The 20,020-nt window shown below is 36.9% G+C and overlaps 1 pseudogene; it reads right to left on the bottom strand.

Annotated features, from left to right (window-relative positions):
- Positions 1–436: 436 nt before the first annotated feature.
- LOC102499559 (60S ribosomal protein L31 pseudogene) lies at positions 437–806 on the bottom strand (annotated as a pseudogene).
- Between the last annotated feature and the right edge of the window lie 19,214 nt (positions 807–20,020).

Consider the following 20,020-nt stretch of genomic DNA (forward strand, 5'->3'; position numbering starts at 1 on the left):
TTCTGTTGAAAAAGAGATTTTTTCTCATTGATAATGATTTTTTTTTTTTTTGGAGAGGTTTTCGCTATAGGGCACATGCACTCGCCAGACAGACAGAGAGAGACATAGAGACAGAAAGCGAGAAATCACCCCCCAGGGGGGATGGTCATGCCGCAATTCCTTCTCCTCCATTCTCCTCTCGGGATCTTGGGCACGAACACACATGCGCCCGGTGTGAGTTTTAAGCCAACGGGTCTGGGACGCGAACCGTGGTCGACTACGTGGGAGTCCAGCAACATAGCCATTATGCTAACTGCTGGTTCTTTCATTGATAATGATTTTAACATTTTAATATGTATCTTTTCTGAGCAATTAAAGCTACATAATTTAAAAATAGGTTTTCCTTCATTCTTCTTTTCTCTTCTTTGGTTTTATAATTTTATTTGAAAATCAACAGTTAGTTATCATCCACATTGACTGCCTGTAGATTTTTGAAAGTAGTAATAGGTACACAGATCACCAGAAAGTAGAACTTGTTGGGAAAATCTTCATACTCATCACATTTTCTGGACATCACACATGGATACAGTATGGGACATTTGCTATTCCTTTGGCCCAGACAGCTGTGTTGAGCCTGGCATCAATGTGCACATCTGGATTCCCTGTCTCCTTCATGGCAAATTTCCAGATTTCTTTGAGTGCCTGGAGGGCACGTTTCTTGAAGACCGTGCCATGGATGTGCCTGTGAATGTTGACGGTGTGTTCCCAGGTCACCACCTGTTGATGGCAGAATGGCCCTTCTTGCCACCCTTCTTTGCGGGAGCCATTCTGCCCGGCGCCCATGTTGGAAAGAAAGTCTGCAAGGGATTCCCCTCATTCTTCTCAAACAAAGAGCACAAGATTAAAAACCCAGTCTCCTGTCCATGGACAAGTTTTCCCAGCAACCCTTACCATTCACCATTCTGGAGTTATTCGAATGCATCAGTTCCAAGAATAAAGATCCTATACATCTACTATTATAATTAAAATTAAACAGTAATATGTAGACAAAAAGATGACTGTTAGTGAAGTACCCCATATGGAAAATGTTATCCAAGTGTTAAATGTCAAAATGACTACAAAATCTGTCTCCCTCTTTTTCTTTTACTATCATCATCATTATCCATATTAACATTGTTATTATTAATTTATGGTTGAGGACATGCATATTTTTAAAAGTTTTAAGAGGGGAAATTCATCATTGGTCTATTGCACAGGAAGTCTTGTGCTAAACAGTATCAGTGGCCTCTAGATAGTCTCTTAGCAAATGATGACATAAAAATAAAGAGAAAATGTTAATGTAGCTTTTCATTATTCCAGGAGCCTTAAGTAAAAGACTTTCAACTCAAAATGCAAGCATTTGTTTAAATGATTCTTGTATTTCCAGAAAGAATTTATTCATCTTCAGAATTAGGCAGTCATTTGTCTTTTTTGTTTTGTAGATTTTTAGTTTCTCATTGGGACCACTTTTCAAAAGGTAGACAGAATAAAAATAAATAGAATAAAGAATAAAAATCCCAGTTAATTCCTGCATTCATGACAGAGCCAAACACCATCTATAATATCAGAAGCTAATAGAAAGATGCTGTCACAGTTTGGGTTCTCTAAAAAGTAATTTCTCAGACAGAAGGAGTTTAGTACAGACTAAGGCTGTTTATTAAGGAGTGTATTTGAATCCAACGACTGTAGAAGGGAATGTAAAGAAGAAAAAGAGAGACAAGAGAAAGAGCATATGCAGCTCATTACACAGGGAGCTGAAACAGGACATCTGAGTTGCTTGGCACTGGGCTGAATTGGGCAGGCCTTGAAATTGCTACTGAAATAAGTAGTTAGATATGAGACACATCTAGAAAGATGGACAATGTGTTGATACTTGCAAGGACTAAGAGCTGAAGACAGTTATCTGGCAGCCTTCCTGCAGCTGGGGCCACACAGCTTTCTTTAAAGAGGAATTCAGGTTGCCAATGTCCATTGTCTATCACCCGTGCTCTCCAAGATTCTCTGCTGCAGTCTTCCATCTCACTGTCCACCTTTATGCCATATTTGACTCTCCCCTGCTATGCTCTCTATCACTGTATCTCAGGCTAAATTATTGATTTATATATACATATACATATCAGAAATTAAACATGTGAATTTATCATAATCATAATGCCCTTAAATATAAAAAATCCAAAACCATCTATAAATTCCTGTGTAGCTTATCAAACAATATTTTAAAATTACATTAGGTTTAAATGCTGTTAATTTTTTTTTTCTTTCCATAGGACTAGTGCACTCATTAGAGAAAGAGAGGGAGAGATAGAGAGAGAATGTGAGAAATAACCTCATGAGGGAAATGGCCATGTGCAATCCCTTCATCTACATTCTCCACCTGGGATTTTTGTGCACACACACATAGGGCATGATCTTCAGGTCGCCACGTCTGAGACTCGAACCGCAGTTGGCCATGTGGGAGTTTATCACCTTAATCACCATGCCAGCCATTGTCTCTTTAATATTCATTTTTTGCAGTTATGTTCTATGAAGCTACCTCAAGGACTAGAGGTAGCACAGTAGTAAAACATGGTGCTCTGCAAGGCAACCCCACATGGAAAGTTACCAGTTCAAGTCCAGAGACCTTCTTGAGTATGTTGGGGTACAGGCTTGCCCAGAATCCAGGGGTGGCTGAAGGTTGGGGGTAGATCATAGTGTTGAGGCATGTTAGGCTTTTGCTCTCCCTCTTTTTCCCTCTCTATTTTGCTCATGGAAGAAATAAAGAGATTTTTAAAAATTACCTGGAGCACTGACTTAGTTAATGCTGATTGATTGTTTTAGGGGAACTCAGGGTTAAGTTTCTGTGAACCTCTTGTCACATTTTCATCAACTCATCAGTATATAAGTTTCTTTCTTATGTATTTCCGTTTAAAGATGCCATATTTAATAATATATATATTGTTGATTTATTGACATTTAGTTTATGGTCAAAGCACTGTGACTCATGCTTAAATGAAGGTTATCCAGCACTGAGTGAAGACTTCTCCTTAAAGCATAGTACAGCCTTCTTGTGCTGAGGAGTACTTAGACAGCACTTGGGGACTATAAACATGGGGGCCATTTCTTTCTCTTTCTTTATATATTTTTTATTTTTATTACTATTATTATTATTTTGTTATAGTGTATGTGTGCTCACTAGAAACAGAGAAAGAGAGAGAGTGAGAAAGCATCCCTCAGCAGGGCTGGTCATACCACAATCTCTTCCTGTCTTTCCTCCTCTCAGGATTTTGGGTACACATACATACATATGCCTGGAATATTTTTCAAGCCTCTGGGTCCAGGACTCAAACCATGTAGCTGGCCATGTAGGATCCATTCACTTTAACCTCCATGCCACTGGTTGACCCAGTGGCCAATTTCAACAGAAAAATCACTAATGAAAAGCATGAGAATGAGAACAATTTAACATTGCAGAGACCCGAAAAAGAACACTTGTTTACCAAAGGGTAGAGCTTCTCCTTATTTGGCATAAGGGAAAACACACATCTAGTGACAAAAGTTTTTGCCTCTGTACATTTCCACAAACAACCCTGAATTCACTGCAAGTAAGATATTGAATGGTGAAGTGGGGAGATTAATGTCTCTGTATTGACTGACATGCATGGCATTCCCTTTTGAAAAAGCAATGTAATACACTGTAAAGTTATATGCAATCCAATGTAATATAAAGAAGATTATGATGATAATAAAAATTCAAAAATTTAGAAAAGAGAAAAAAAGAAAAAAATTCATTGTTACATGGCAAATTTGAGTTATCTATGGGCACAGTAGGTTTTTCATCTTCATTTGTCTCTGACTCAGTCTATACAAAGTAATTGCTCTTTTTTTTAACTAAAAACCACTATGTAATTGCCAAAAAAATTTGCAGTTCTTTCACTGACATTCTGAATGAACTTAAGTAAACATACATTTTATTAAAAAATGAATATGACATTTTATTAAAAAGAAAAACTATACTTTTTTCTTTTTATCTACTCTTTTGTATTATTTTCTGACATTAATAAATCAAAAATGAACATTAATTTTATCCCTTAAAAATAAATGAAAGAAAGAAAATAGAATCCAGATCTTTTTACTTCCAAATATAATACTGTTACTTGAAAAATCAAAGTGTTTTTTCTCTCCAGATAAATTATGTATGATTACTGAAATAGTCCCTTATTTCTCACAAACTGTCATTGAATAACATGAAAATAATATTTTCTTGTAGTATCAGTGATCACTTTTCAAAATAATATGTACTTACTAGGAATGATGCATAGCAATGACTGGCACTTTTATTACTATAAAAATAATATTAATAATTAAGTTATACATACATAGGTCATAAGATAGTATGATTTTTCATGATCATAGGCTAAGAAAATTTGATGTTGTATGACTAAAAGTCTCAAAGAACAACACTTTGTGTTTATATATATTTATATATATTTTTTTCTCCAGGAGTTCTTTTATATCTTGATTCTCTTTAGCTTCTACAAAAGTTCTATAACCAAAATGCTGCTAAATAATAGGTTCAGTTTTCTCTGCTCTGCTCTGTGGCATAAAGCAAAATCTTACTTTTCTCAATTTCTTGTATGTATTTAGTCAGTCCTGAAGGACATGTATAATCACGTCTAAACCACTTGGTAATTCCTCAGTTTGATGCCTTCGATCCATTTAGTCAGAACTGCTATATCAAAAAAAGGGCGGGAGAGGAAAGAAAGAAAAGAAGAAAAGAAATGAAGAAAGAAAGGAAAGAGCTATAGGAATAATGGGACTTTATCCTTGTCCCTCAATGATATCTTGAGAGGACTATATGTGATGAAGTACTGGTTTTATAAAAAATGCTGCAGAGTTTCAAATCATTAAGTTCTTAGATTGTTGACTGAATGTTTTCTTTTGAAAAATACATAAATATTGCTGACTGCCAGTGCTTTAACGTCACTTTGTTGGCACTAAGGAAATCCCCTGGGGTTGCTTAACTGGACTGCTTTATTGGCCTAGCAAAGAATCCTAACTTTGCTTTGTTACGTGCTAATACTTAATAGCCTTTATGTTGAGACAATACATTGAATATTCATAACATATACAAGCTATGAGGTTATGAGGATAGAACTGTGGAACAAAAATGGGAAATTTACATAGTTCAGTTTGGTTCTAATAAAATGTGCATTCTGCATGGCAAGTATTGCTGTCACAGTACGTGAGTCCAACAGACATAAAGAAGTCATTACAGGGTCATCAGGACCATGGTGGTTAAGGCACTGGGCTCCCACATGGTCAAAGGCAGTTCTGGAGGCTTGCTTTCTCACTTTCCCTGTCTCTCTCTCTCTTTGATGATTACACGTGCATATAAAAAATTGAAATAATAATAAAGTAAATTCAGTTGAATATATAGTTCCTAATTCATTACATTAAAAAAAATTTTTGAGAGAGATTTTTGCTATAGGACACATGCACTTGCTGGAAAGACAAGGAGAGACAGAAAGACAGAAAACAAGAAATCATCCCCTAGAGTGGATAGCCACCATACAATCCCTTCTTCTCCATTCTCCTCTGGAGATTTTGAGCATGCACACACATATGCCCAGTGTGAGTTTTAAGCCACTAGGACTTGAACCATGGTCAACTATGTGGGAGTCTATCAATGTAACCATTAAACCATCTGTTTAATTGTTAATAAAAGATAGCATCATATAATGAATATGCATCATGTCCCTGGATATTTATTAATGCACACTTAAGATTCAGGTAATAATTAGGGGAAGGACAATTAATGGAATAATGAGAAAATATAAATGCTGCTATTACAAGCTTAGAGGTGAAGCAGTATGGATTTTTCTGACAGCAGAAGCTAGGACACCATGGTCAAAGGCAGTTCTGGAGGCTTGCTTTCTCACTTTCCCTGTCTCTCTCTCTCTTTGATGATTACACGTGCATATAAAAAATTGAAATAATAATAAAGTAAATTCAGTTGAATATATAGTTCCTAATTCATTACATTAAAAAAAATTTTTGAGAGAGATTTTTGCTATAGGACACATGCACTTGCTGGAAAGACAAGGAGAGACAGAAAGACAGAAAACAAGAAATCATCCCCTAGAGTGGATAGCCACCATACAATCCCTTCTTCTCCATTCTCCTCTGGAGATTTTGAGCATGCACACACATATGCCCAGTGTGAGTTTTAAGCCACTAGGACTTGAACCATGGTCAACTATGTGGGAGTCTATCAATGTAACCATTAAACCATCTGTTTAATTGTTAATAAAAGATAGCATCATATAATGAATATGCATCATGTCCCTGGATATTTATTAATGCACACTTAAGATTCAGGTAATAATTAGGGGAAGGACAATTAATGGAATAATGAGAAAATATAAATGCTGCTATTACAAGCTTAGAGGTGAAGCAGTATGGATTTTTCTGACAGCAGAAGCTAGGACACAACTGAGGAGGACCTGTGACATAGAACCTGGGTTGGGCAACAGCCTAGTGGGTAACTTTCAACATCAGAGGGTCATGACAAGGACCCGGGATAGAGAAAGGCCACATAAGATGGTTTCTTAGGTTTCTCTGAAGAAGAACATTTATCAAGATAAGATAGAGTCATGGAATCTAATTTCAGAAGGACATGGGATCTCTCAACACATTGAAAACTAAGAGTACTGGAGGGGAACAAACACCTAGAAGTTCCAGGGGTATCTAATCCATTGCACAGGTAGTGTGACAAATACTAAGTTCCCTGGGATAGATGGGAAAGCTGGGTCATGAATATTACATATTGTATTTCAAATTGACCTGAGATCTGGGATGGGGGATTCCTTTCCATTAGTAAGCAAATAAGACAGGAGATAATTGGCACAGCTAATGGGTGAGAGTGAACACCTAGCTCTCACACACATCACAGAATGAAAAGTGTGTTAGGACATACAGCCTGTTAAGCACAGACTGTAAACCATAGTTAATAAAAATAAGGACACACCAATACAAATACTCCAGTAATGAAAGAACATGGCAAGAACCATTTCAAATGCAAAAAATGGGATGATGCATAAATCAGAAAGTCTTTCCTTAACCAAGCTCATTAAGGCATCTCGAGTCTTCCAGCAAATTGGAATTGGAACTCTTCATCAAAATAAATATTGCATCGGGACCAGCAGTTAGCGTAATGGCTATGTCGCTGGACTCCCACGTAGTCGATCGCGGTTTGAGTCCCAGACCCGGTGACTTAAACTTACTCCAGGCACATGTGTGTGCATGCCCAAGATCGCGAGAGGAGAATGGAGGAGAAGGTATTGCAAGTGGCCATACCCCCTGCAGAGTCCGCTTTCTATCTCTCTGTCTCTCTCTGTCTGCCTGGCGAGCGCACGTGCCCTATAGCAAAAAAAAACTCTCAAAAACTAAAAATAAAAATAAAATAAATATTGTATCTGCTTTGAGTCCCAATATACTCCTATGAATAGTAAATACTGACTACTATGCATGAAGACAGTGAACTCAACTATCCTGAGAACGCTTTTATCTTCCTCAGAAAGTTCCTAGAGAAAGAAGCTGGCCAGTATTGCTTTACTCTGGTGAGTTTATGCCCTAGTTTGTTCTTTAAAAGAGGCAATGTTTTCATATAGAAGGGTGCATGTTTTTATATAGACTCACGCTGGATAAACTCCACTGAACACTTAGAGATTTTCAGTATGTGGGAAAATTATGCGCTGCTCTTTTATATAGGATTTCATTTTAAGTCCAGCTGCTGAGGTTCAGGTGGTAGGGTGGCACTACTTGAGATGGGAGTCCTAGAGAAGGCCCAGGTCTAGGTCCTGGCTTGACCTGAACAACACTGACTGGTTGGAAGACTGGAGTGAGGATATTCTTACTCTAAAAACTATTTTGCTTATTGTAGAAAATTATTGATTCATCATAGAAAATAGATCATTAGTTTCTTGAAATGATTAAGGAACATTTGGCTAAATAACTAGTTTCCCCTCACAGCAAAATCATTGAATCTAGAGAAAGAACCTTGAAAGTACATTCAAGATGTCCAATGCAATGATTAAAATAATTTTAATAATGTCAAACATATAATCATATATTGTGGGTTTATTTATAGTGTTTTCACTATGTACTAAAATTAAAATAATTTATTTTATTAGTTCCTTTACACAAGCCTATATATATAGTAAATAAACACACACACATATATACTTATATATACATACACTTATATATGCACACACATATATACACTTATATATTTATATATATACTTATATACAAATAGTAAAAATAGTAATAATGTTACATATGTATGTATATGTAATGTATATATTTTAAGTGATGGAAATTTGGCTCAGTTTATTTGGAAAATACATGTGTAGAATTTAGTTTTTGAGGCTGAAATTAAAATTTTGTAGACTGAATGAGAACCTAGAATCATAGAACTGCAAAATGCATGGCAAAGTCAACTAAAAGCTAGAGAATAAAAGAGATCAACATATCTTAGTAACTATTACTCTCGTGTTTTTAAAGAATTGCATAATCTTCCTGATATTACTATTATGGATCTTACCTTCCTGTAGCTACTACAGGACTTCTGCTCTTTAACACATTGTGACTATTTCAATAGCACTTATTATACTTTATTTTGATTATCACCATGCCATTACCCTTTTGTTTAATGGAAGCAAATATGTACAGAAGTATTTTTGGACTTCTAAATATTAAATATGGCCTTTAAATTAGAAATGTAGACATAGATTTCCAAGTAAAGGTTGCATTACCATACTAAGAAATAGCTAAAGCAAATGTTATCAGTAGAGTAAATAAAGGTAAGAAAAAAATTGAGATATTGAGTTTTGCCCCGAAGAATAGAAGAAAAGAGAGAAAGTACCTAAAAGTGCAGAATAATTCAATTTCAGCCATTGGTGCTCATTTGACTCTTCATAGTTCACTGAATACTTTTGCAACATTATACCTTTAATATAGCTGACTTGTTTGCATTTTGTAGATGAAGCAAATTCAACCTGCTGTTGACTTGACATAATAAGGGTGAAATCAATCTATGATTTAAGACTTGGAAACCGGATGCCTCAGTAATTCCAGTGTGATTCATTTAATGAAAGCGGTTTCCCATGCACTCTCCCAAGCACAGCACTTAGCACTGTCACAGGTAATGATCATCAGAGTGTCAGGGGCTCACAATCAAACTATTGTACATAAATAAATTGGTTCAAAGATTATAGAAGGTGTTATTATAGAAGTAAAAAAAACATAAGGCAAAGTAAGAGAGGCATATGAAAGTTATGGATATATTTGCAAAAGCGTCTTTGAGAGTGTAGATGTGAATGGGCATGGAAAAAATGTATTATCGTATATGGAAGCAAGCCTATATCCTAGGCAGACGTAACTATGTGCAGGAAATGCCAGAGGCAAGAGAAACGAAGGAGGTTTTGGAGGACAGCCTGAAAGGCATGTGACTGAAAAAACCTGGGGCATGAGAATAAAATCAGAGTTAAGACCGGGAAGGTGGAGAGGGGACAAAATGTACAGGGCTTTGAATGACAGGCTGAGGATTGCAAACTTGACGTTTCGCCTAGAGCCAGCCCTGGGCTTCGTTTTCTAAAACTCGGTAGAGACAACACAAATAAGGAAGAATCAGGATGGACTTGTCTGGATTCACTCACAACGTCCAACTACTGTCAAACGCCTGATGGGCTTCAGGATATACCTTTCCAAGGCTTTGGAATGGGAGCAAGAAGTATGTAAACAAGCATGCTGTTAATACTGCTGAACTTCGATTTTTTTCATGATTACTTTGAAAAGCATTATGATCAGATAAAGAACATAAATTCCTTTTTATCAAGTGATAGTATCTAATGGAATTCTGAAAAGAATCTTTTTCTGGGTTTTTAAAAAAAATCCATCTTTACCAAATTAATTACTGTTGACAATTATCTAGTAAATGTTGGTAGGGCAACTAATCATCATTAATAATCCAGATCTTTAATATCTACTAAAATGAAGACAGACACAGTGAATGATCTACTCCCATGTGTCATACCCTGAAATAACATGAACGAAGGCAGCTATAAGCATTACACAAACACCAGGAAATTGAGAGAGAAGAATTGCCTACATGCTTTTACTTTCCTTCATACTGCTTTGCAATAGAAGAAGCTAGTCTGTGAGTTCAAAAGAACTGAAAATGGAAATGATGCCTGAATTCGTGCAACAAAGTTGTGTTATTTATTTTGTCTTTATTTAGCAAACCCATAGGATCTTTATTAAATGTTTGGCATGATTCAAAGAACTCATTGCACCTTGCTTTTTCAAGGCCAGTAGGAAGATTTTCCCTTTCAGTTGGTTCACATCGTGATGAAGAGCCCCTCCTTCTACCATGCTGTACGGGCCAGAAGGAAGGCAGAGAAGACATGAAGAAGAAAAATAGAGAGGCAAGACATTTATGGAACACAGAAATGAATTATCTGTTGATGATAACACGTATAGTATCCCCAACTAGACTGGTGAGAAATGTATTCATGCTGGAAAATTCACTTTACAAGCTAAGTTATATATAGTGATTGAATGTATAAAAGAAGTTAAAAAAAAGAAAAGAGGAGGAGGTTACACAAAGGAATGGCTTATTGGAGATATTCCGCTTAGCACTGAGAGTAAGCATTATCCTGTCGGTCTCACATTCTCTTGCATTTAGAAATGTGGAGAGATAAAAGATAAATGGCTTCCGGTCCCTATGTTGACACTCTTAGAAGGAGTTTTTCTCCGTGTAAATTAATCCCGTCAATCCTACCTATTTTTTAACCAGTGGGTATATTTTAAATCTTTTTTAGATCGCTCATGTCACCAATAATCATATCAGAGGAAAACGAATTCAAGAAGAAAAATGAGAATTGCCTCATCAGCTTTGTTATCCATGTATATTATTCACATGTATGTTACATAAACACATTAAAAAAAAAAAAAAACTTTTGCCAGAGGGCACACGGGCTCACCAGCGACAGAAATACCAAAATGGGGAGAAAGCAACCCCCATGAAACATGGCCACACTACAATCCCTTCTCCTCCACTGCTCCCTTCTTTGGGGATTTTGAGCACACACATACACACACATATCCTCAGTGTGGTCAAACCACGGAGTTCAGGACTGGAACCATGAAGCCACTGTAAGGCATCCAGCAGCCTTCACCACCATGCCATGGACTGGCCTTAACTGTGGTCCTTTTAATTCATCTTCTATGTAGTAGCACAGCCTACAGATAAATAGTCGAGGCTTAAAATTCCACTGCCATTTTAATTAACAATTTTAAAGCTCACTTGTGTGAATAGTACTTTAGAGAAAAAGAACTAAAAGGTCAGTATAGTATATTCTCATTCCTGATATTTTTCTGCAAAGACGACAATCATTCTCCCCTCTTATGGTCAAAGGCTTAACTGTGACAAAATTGGCAAGAAATAGTGGCTGATGGCCTTTAACGTAAATGTCAACAGAATAAACATTGAATGTAGTATAATGGGAATAAACTCAAGGGTGAGGAATGGGTCAGAGCCTTTGAACACACTAACCCCTAATGATAGCTGGGGAGAAAACATAGCATTAAAGAAGGAGGGAAAGAATCTAGGAAAAAACAGGTTCATATCCCACATGCTCTTCCCTCAAATTTGGTATTTCGAAGAACCCCTAAAAGAGCAAACACTTTGTAAATGTTTTTGTGCAAACTTCTATGAAGGCATACTAAGCTAGCTCCCTATAGCCTAGCTCCGACCCATAATTCCGTCACAACCCTAAATTCACTGCCAACACTTCCTATTCTCTGACGACACATTCCATGTGCCATTCCACCACCATGCCTCAGCCTTCTCATCCATGAAATGGTTTCTTTGCCCATAGAGTGGTAAGAAGTAGCAAGTGAAGTGATAACAACATGCCTGACTCAGAATCTCCAATTTTGAACTGCTTCTTATTATTTTTTAGTGAGAAAGATAGCTATTACTCCCACTGAAAGTCAGCTGCACATTCAAAGAAAAGCATATCTGGTGTGATAGGCCTGTGTTTGTCACTGGCTTACTGTTGAGAAAATATATAAATTATAATAAATGACGCTCACTTGTATAATTACAATATAATAAGTTACAATATGAGTTATGAAAAAAATATTGTAGGGAATTAGGGACATATCTGCCTAGAGTAAGGAGAAAATCAGAAGAGAGACTAGAGCACTGGGTATCTTTTAAAAAGTCATATAGTCCCATCAATGCTCCAATTTTCCAATGGGTCTGGTAACACCAAGAAAATTGCTTGAGATTGCATAGTTAAAAATAAAATTTAAAGTGGTTTCATTGTAAACACTCAGAGTATAAAACAATTCACAATGTTGGCTACATTTTTTAAATTCAATACATGTAAGCAAGGCCTATTTCTGTTATTAAGCTCATATTGTTAATGTGTATTTCCCGGTGTTCTAATCCCCAAACTAAAGTTCAAAATTCAATACATGTAAGCAAGGCCTATTTCCATTATTAAGCTCATTTTGTTAATGTGTACTTCCCGGTGTTCTAATCCCCAAACTAAAGTTCTCTCCATAATGTATCATATCTCACAATTCTTGGGCTGGCCCTCCTTATATGCTACACTGTTACTAATATTTGTTTATTGCCTTTTTTTTTTTTTTAAGAAGTATTTACCTTAGGGCACCTGTACTTGTTGAAGGCAGAGAGAGACTGACCAAGCGAAAGGGAAAGTGAGAAATCACCCCCAGAGACAATAGCCATACCACAATCTCATCTCCTTCATTCTTCTCCCAGGATCTTGGGCATCCATGCACAGGTGCCCACCAAGAGTTTCAAGCCACAGGGTCTGAGACTTGAACCATGGTCAGTCTTGTGGGAGTCCAGCAACATAACTACTATGCCATTTGCTGGCTCTGCTTAATGCTTTTAAAAAATAATCTAATAGTTCCCTTTCTTCCTCTAGCAGAGCCACTATTTAATCCATGCTTTGCATATTTTAATCTATAATATGATCATTTAAATGCAATACATAGAGCACAACACAAAATTATCAAAGATAATATTGTTTTAAAAGAATATTACTGGGAACCAGCAGTTAGCGTAATGGCTATGTCGCTGGACTCCCACGTAGTCAACCGCGGTTCGTGTCCCGGACCCTGTGGCTTAAAAACTCACGCCGGGCGCGTGGTCCTTCGTGCCCAAGATCCCGAGAGGAGAATGGAGGAGAAGGGATTGAGGCGTGACCATCCCCCCTGGGGGGTGATTTCTCGCTTTCTGTCTCTATGTCTCTCTCTGTCTGTCTGGCGAGCGCACGCGCCCCACAAAATTATCAAAGATAAAATTGTTTTAAAAGAATATTATTTTAATTTCCATTCTGTTTTTGTTATTTATAAATAATGAAAGTATGTTTTGATTAAATGACTTTTTATTTTCTATGACAGTTTTAGTTCTCATGACAGATTTTCTATGATAGAGTAGCTTTGACCTGAACCAAAAGTATGATCTAAAGTAGGCTAAATGTAAGCATTTTCATTCAAATTTTTAACAATTTTTATCCAAATGAAAAATAATATTTTTCACATCTACTATTCAGAATAATCTGTATTTAATAAGATTCACCCTTTAAACTTATTTCACCTCAAAACTGAAATTGTATTACAATGGATAATGGAAACAATAAAAAGAAAGTAGTAAGTGAACCAGCTTTGTACAGATTATTTTTCAGAGATTAAATCTCAGTTGAGGAAATCTAAATTGTGTATTATTTAAACGTGGATGGAAAACACAACATGATTTTGTAAACACTTTTCCCCCATGTCTAATTTCTTTCATTTCAAAACTATATTCATTCTTGAAACCAGATGTGATAGCCACTGTCCATGAAAAACAACAACAATCAAAAAGGAATTTAAAAGAACAACCTTGTGTAGTTGGCACCTCTTATTTGCCAGATACTTTTTCATGCTTTTATATAATCTTGATGGCAACATGTATAAAAACAAAACAAATGGGGCTCAAAAAATGTGTCAAGTTAGCAAGTAGTGTTGCTAGAATTTAAACCTAGATAACATGCCACAATTGAAATTAGGATTTATAATTATTTGTTCTGAAAATACTTTTGTCTTTAAAGGGACTTTTGTTTTAGTCTGCAATTTGCTCTTAATAGCACTCCAGAAAGGGTAACAATGACACTCTGGCCACTGTGGGAGGTATCCTGGCTGGGGAAGTGGAAACTGATTTTCTGAGGGCTAGCCATTAACTTAATTGTTTTCGGCAAACTAAGCCCAACTGTTTCTACTCATGATCACTACAGTCAGAGCCGACTTCTTTCCCATGAGTAGTTATCTTATTTTCTATTTTTTTTTTTCAAAGATTTATCCCTGGTTTCTCATCTGACCGTTCCTCAAACAGACCCCATGACTCACCACCAGGTAAGCGTGTCCTGGGCAGAGATCTTTCTTAATTTCAAAATGGCGGCCATCCTGTTACACCGCAAGCTTCCTGCTTTGTAAGAATGAGTCCTACAACCCCCCCTTGATGACTTCGTAAAACCTAAATTTCCTGTGTTTAATCTCTTCTTTCTTAAGAAGACTAGAGTGGCTCCTAATTTCCTAACTAAACTCTGATGATACCAGAAACAAGATAAAAATATTCAGCCTTTTTTTCTTTTTTTTTTTTCTGACTAGAGCCCACTGACAGAATCACTATGCTGGTAAAAACAGAGAAGCTTTGATTCTAGAGAAAGAAATACACAACATTCTCATTACTTTGTAGGCATTTTCACTAAGGCAAGACTCCCTTCACCTATAAGAAAGTTCAAAAACTTCATGGAAAAATGTAACTAAAGTAAAAGTTTATTATGATGTATTTTTTTAAAAAAAATCTGTGCATAGTTTTTTCATGATATGCATTTTCCATAAACTTTTCTGTTTCTACTCATGATCACTACAGTCAGAGCCGACTGCTTTCCCATGAGTAGTTATCTTATTTTCTATTTTTTTTTTTTTTCAAATATCCATCCCTGGTTTCTCATCTGACCGTTCCTCAAACAGACCCCATGACTCACCACCAGGTAAGCGTGTCCTGGGCAGAGATCTTTCTTAATTTCAAAATGGCGGCCATCCTGTTACACCGCAAGCTTCCTGCTTTGTAAGAATGAGTCCTACAACCCCCCCTTGATGACTTCGTAAAACCTAAATTTCCTGTGTTTAATCTCTTCTTTCTTAAGAAGACTAGAGTGGCTCCTAATTTCCTAACTAAACTCTGATGATACCAGAAACAAGATAAAAATATTCAGCCTTTTTTTCTTTTTTTTTTTTCTGACTAGAGCCCACTGACAGAATCACTATGCTGGTAAAAACAGAGAAGCTTTGATTCTAGAGAAAGAAATACACAACATTCTCATTACTTTGTAGGCATTTTCACTAAGGCAAGACTCCCTTCACCTATAAGAAAGTTCAAAAACTTCATGGAAAAATGTAACTAAAGTAAAAGTTTATTATGATGTATTTAAAAAAAAAATCTGTGCATAGTTTTTTCATGATATGCATTTTCCATAAACTTTTTGTGGACTCCCCCAAATGCCACTGACTTTACTTGTTAGCAATCTATAGCAAGTAAAGCAATTTCAGGACTTTGTTATATTAGGTTGTCGGGAAAGTCCTGACATATTTTTCTATGCAAGAATACTTCATGACTTTCCCAACAACCCAATAGATTCCTTCATTGTTCATATTGACATAAAAATATTATGGTTTCTTCATCATAATCTTACATGTTCTTGGACAGCCAGAAAATTTACAATACTGGGAGAAAATGAGATCCTTATTAGAGTTCAAGTTTCTTTCATGTATACTATAACTATTATGATGAAAATATAATAGATTATGCACTATATTCTCCACTCCTTCATAGTCTAGAATCTTTGGTCTACAAATCAGACATCCATTGACCAAACCATCTACAGTGCTTTCCTTGGTCACTCAGCCCGCTCTAAATCCTGCTCAGGTAAAATTCCATTTTTAATTACAAGGAAAATATGGAGAAGTGGGCAGCCCACACATAGGCAGGTGTGTATCACTCAGAAGGACATACAGCCTGGTCACCACCTGCATAATTGCCCAGTGAATGGGAATCTGAAGACACTACCCGCACTCAGTCCTAGTGCAATTCAATGTATCTGTTAAAATTATGTCTATAAATGAGACAGTTGAAACCACTCATGGAAAAACTCAGGAACATGCCCAATATGCAGAGATGCTAAATGAAAGCTAAATGAAGTGGAGAGCATTGGCAACAACTTGGGTGCCGGCTATGAGAGGCGATACAATTAAATGTAACGTAACAGATGTCCCTCTGTAAATACACTAACTTCTCATTCAGCCATCTGTGCTCCAACTTGCTTAGTCAAAAGCATGCATTAACGAAGAATTTTACTCCGTTTCCAAGAGGCTACCCTACCCTCACACGGTTCTCATATAGGCTATTTCTGGATTCCAGCTGTTTTTATTCAACAGCTAGATAACTTCTGAAAGAGGAAGATCAATGGTCATATTTACTTAGTTTAAAATTTTGTACCTAATAAGGTCAGAGAAAGACTTTGTCCTTCGTTTATCCCATTTAAGTGTTAATTTTTTTAAAAATTTTGAGATAAGTTTGAATTTACCAAGTTTGCAAGAAATGACATGTGTTGCATGCCCCAAATCTGCAAAGGAACAAGAGATGGAGGAGAAGGGAGTGTTGGTGCTACCATGTGAGGGTGCTTTCTCCTTTCACTCTCCTTGTCTCACTATCTCTTTCTGGTGAGTAAATGCACCCTCTGGCAAAGAAGAAAAGAAATAATACTATCTCTCATAAAGTCTTAGTCATCCTGTGTGAGATACTACATAGGTAGATAGCATACTCCCACATGGTCAATGGTGGTTTGAGTCTTGGACCTGGCAGTCTGCTCTCTCACTTTCCCTTTCTCTCTTACTGTCTCTCTCTGGTCAAATTATAAAAAGAGAGAAAAGAAAGATTAAAAAAAAATTAAATAAAAATTATTTATTTTATTTTTTTTTTAAAAGGCAAGAAATACTACGTACCATTTACTCAGTTTGTCCAAATGATAACAGCTTGGCTTGCTACCCCAGTTTTTTTTTTTTTTTTTTTTTTTTGAGTTTTTTTTTGAGTGGTTTTTGCTATAGGGCACATGCGCTTGCCAGAAAAAGTGAGGGACAGAGAGACAGAAAGCAAGAAATCACACCCCGGGAGGATGGCCATGCCACAGTCCTTTCTCCTCCATTCTCCTCTTGGGATCTTGGGCGCGCACGCACATTGCTTCTGGCATGAGTTTAAGTCACTGGGTCCGGGACTCGGACCACAGTCGACTACCTGGGAGTCCAGCGACATAGCCATTATGTCAACTGCTGGTCTCCGACAGTTCAATTTTAACATCAGTAATTCCTCCTGTTCAGGGTCAACCATGGTAGCATGGCGATAATGCAATGTTCTGGGATGCCGAGACCTTGAGAAGATCCCAGGTTGGCATCTCCAGGTCCTGCACACGCTGAGCGTGCACCTGAGTACTGGTCTCCTGGCTGGCTATAGGGGTGGATCACAGCCTGGGAATCCTGTTGGGCATGCCTTTCTCTCTCTCTTATGAGAAACAAACAAATGAAAAATGGGTCCTGCACACGCTGAGCGTGCACCTGAGTGCTGGTCTCCTGGCTGACTGCAGGGGTGGATCACAGCCTGGGAATCCTGTTGGGCATGCCTTTCTCTCTCTCTTATGAGAAACAAACAAATGAAAAATTCGTGTTGGTAGAACATAGTCATCAATTCCTTTGCCAAATCAGCTACTACAGAGAAGGGATGGTGTTAGATCATTGGAAAAGTCATGACAGGTTTTTGCATAGAAAAATACAGTAAAAGACATCATTCATGACTTTTCCAATGACCTAATATTTTACACACCTTTGTACAGTCACTGGCATTTACAACTCAACCATTGCTTGGCATGGCTGGTCTTCGTAGTGACTGAAAGGAAGACTGCACACCAACAAGGCAGGAAGCCAAGTGGAAGATTGCTCTTTCTCCAAGGAAAGGTCTTGTTCTCTTTTAGCTTAGGACTGAAATACCTGTGGAACCAGGTTGACATGGCATTTAGTCTCTGAACCAAATCTAAGGTCCATTTTTATTCCTTTGTTCAACATAAATGTGTTTTAAAAGATCTGTTGTGAGTTCCAAAATGAGTAATTCATACACTTGAATTTAGAGTCATTGGAACACAAACTTGTAATAGCTGTTGTTGTATATTTACAATCAATATATAAAAATGTTAACTCTTTCCTTGTATTTATATTATTTATCTTAGGCTTTAATTTCTGAGTGGAATAATTTTAGTACATAGACAAGTAAATAAATGCATATTAAATATGTGTACTTTATAAGAGAATAATGCTATATTGACTAGGGTACTTTGTTTATAATAGGTATCACAGACTATTATTAAGTAAATTCAGTGTGTAAGTTATATTAATTTTAGTGCATAAAGTAGATTTGCTAACTTTCATGCTTCTATTACCTACAAATTTTGGCCCTTTATTTTCATTTTGTCACTATTTGTAAGAAAACTAAACCTAAAACGTACATAGTCATATTGCACTTGTTAACAACTGGAAATTTAAATAGAATAAAATTAAGATCCATGATTCATTCAAGTTTTGTGACAATAGTCTATAAGCCATAGAGGTGAGTGTTTAAGTTTTGGTATTAATCAATGAAATTATAAGACTGCCTGGTAACAGAGAAAGAACACTTGGGTCACAGGAGGACCTCGTTAGCCCCTGGATTAGTTTTCTAAGGCTACGGACACAAATTACTACAAACTTAGTGTCTTAAAAACAAGGAATAGAATGATAAATGTGTTATTCTGCAGCTCCATAGCTCAGAAGTCTGTAACGGGTCTCACTAGGCAAACGGTCCAAGGTCTGTAAGGCACCATTGCTTTCTGAAGACTCTGGAGATCAATGTGCCTCCTTGCCCTTCCCAGGTTCTAAAGGCTGGCTACACTCTTGCTTGTGGCTCTATTCCTCCCTCTTCCAGCCAGCACCTGTGGGGTGAGTTCTTGTACAAAAGCAAGACAAAGGACGAGTGAGAAAGCAAGCCACTAGGTCTGGAATTTTAATCATGGTCGGTCAAGTGGGAGTCCAACACCTTAACCACCACACCACCTCTGGCTCCTATCTCAAAATTCTTAATCATATCTTTAAAGTTTTCTTTCATTTAAGGAAAAAAAAATATTCTTAAGTTCTGGAAATTAGGACATGGACTTCTTTGAAGCAGCATTATTCTACCCATCACAGGCTCCGTATTGTATTCATTTACTCATTGACCGACTGCTTATTAGAAGCAGAAAGCTTTGGGGAATTAAATAATCCTCTGCCATAGTCTTTGTGCCAAAGGAATTTCCCATCCATTTAGAGAGAAAAAGACCTCTACACAGAGATAGGAAAATTGTCTAGCAAATGTCTTTGCCTTTAACCTGAGAGTTATCCTTGACAGTTTCTTTTATCTGCCTCAACACCATCCACTCAATCAAAAAAGTGCTATTGACTTTATCTGTTAAATAGGTATTCAGTTCTGTGCTGCTACTACCCTGACCTTAATGGCTTTGCAGTCCGCAAGGTCATTAAAGACCGGAATATTGCTTCTTTTCCTTATAAATTGAATGCAATGAGTTAAAACACTGACCACTGATCACAGTGCCTAGGGGAAGTAGAGCCGAGCTAGAAATTAAAAGGGAGGCATGACTTCTGCCAGGAATTATAGCACAATATAGGATGTATTTCTGCCAAACCAAAGACAACTTGGTTTTGCTTGTTTGTTTGCTTGTTTTCAATACAAAGAACTTTTTTTAAGGAAACAAATTACCCTCTATAAGACAAATGTCAGAAACAAACATCACATAGATTAAAA

The sequence above is a fragment of the Tupaia chinensis genome, unplaced genomic scaffold (genome assembly GCF_000334495.1).
Source record: "Tupaia chinensis unplaced genomic scaffold, TupChi_1.0 Scaffold000196_1, whole genome shotgun sequence".
Lineage (NCBI taxonomy): Eukaryota > Metazoa > Chordata > Mammalia > Scandentia > Tupaiidae > Tupaia > Tupaia belangeri.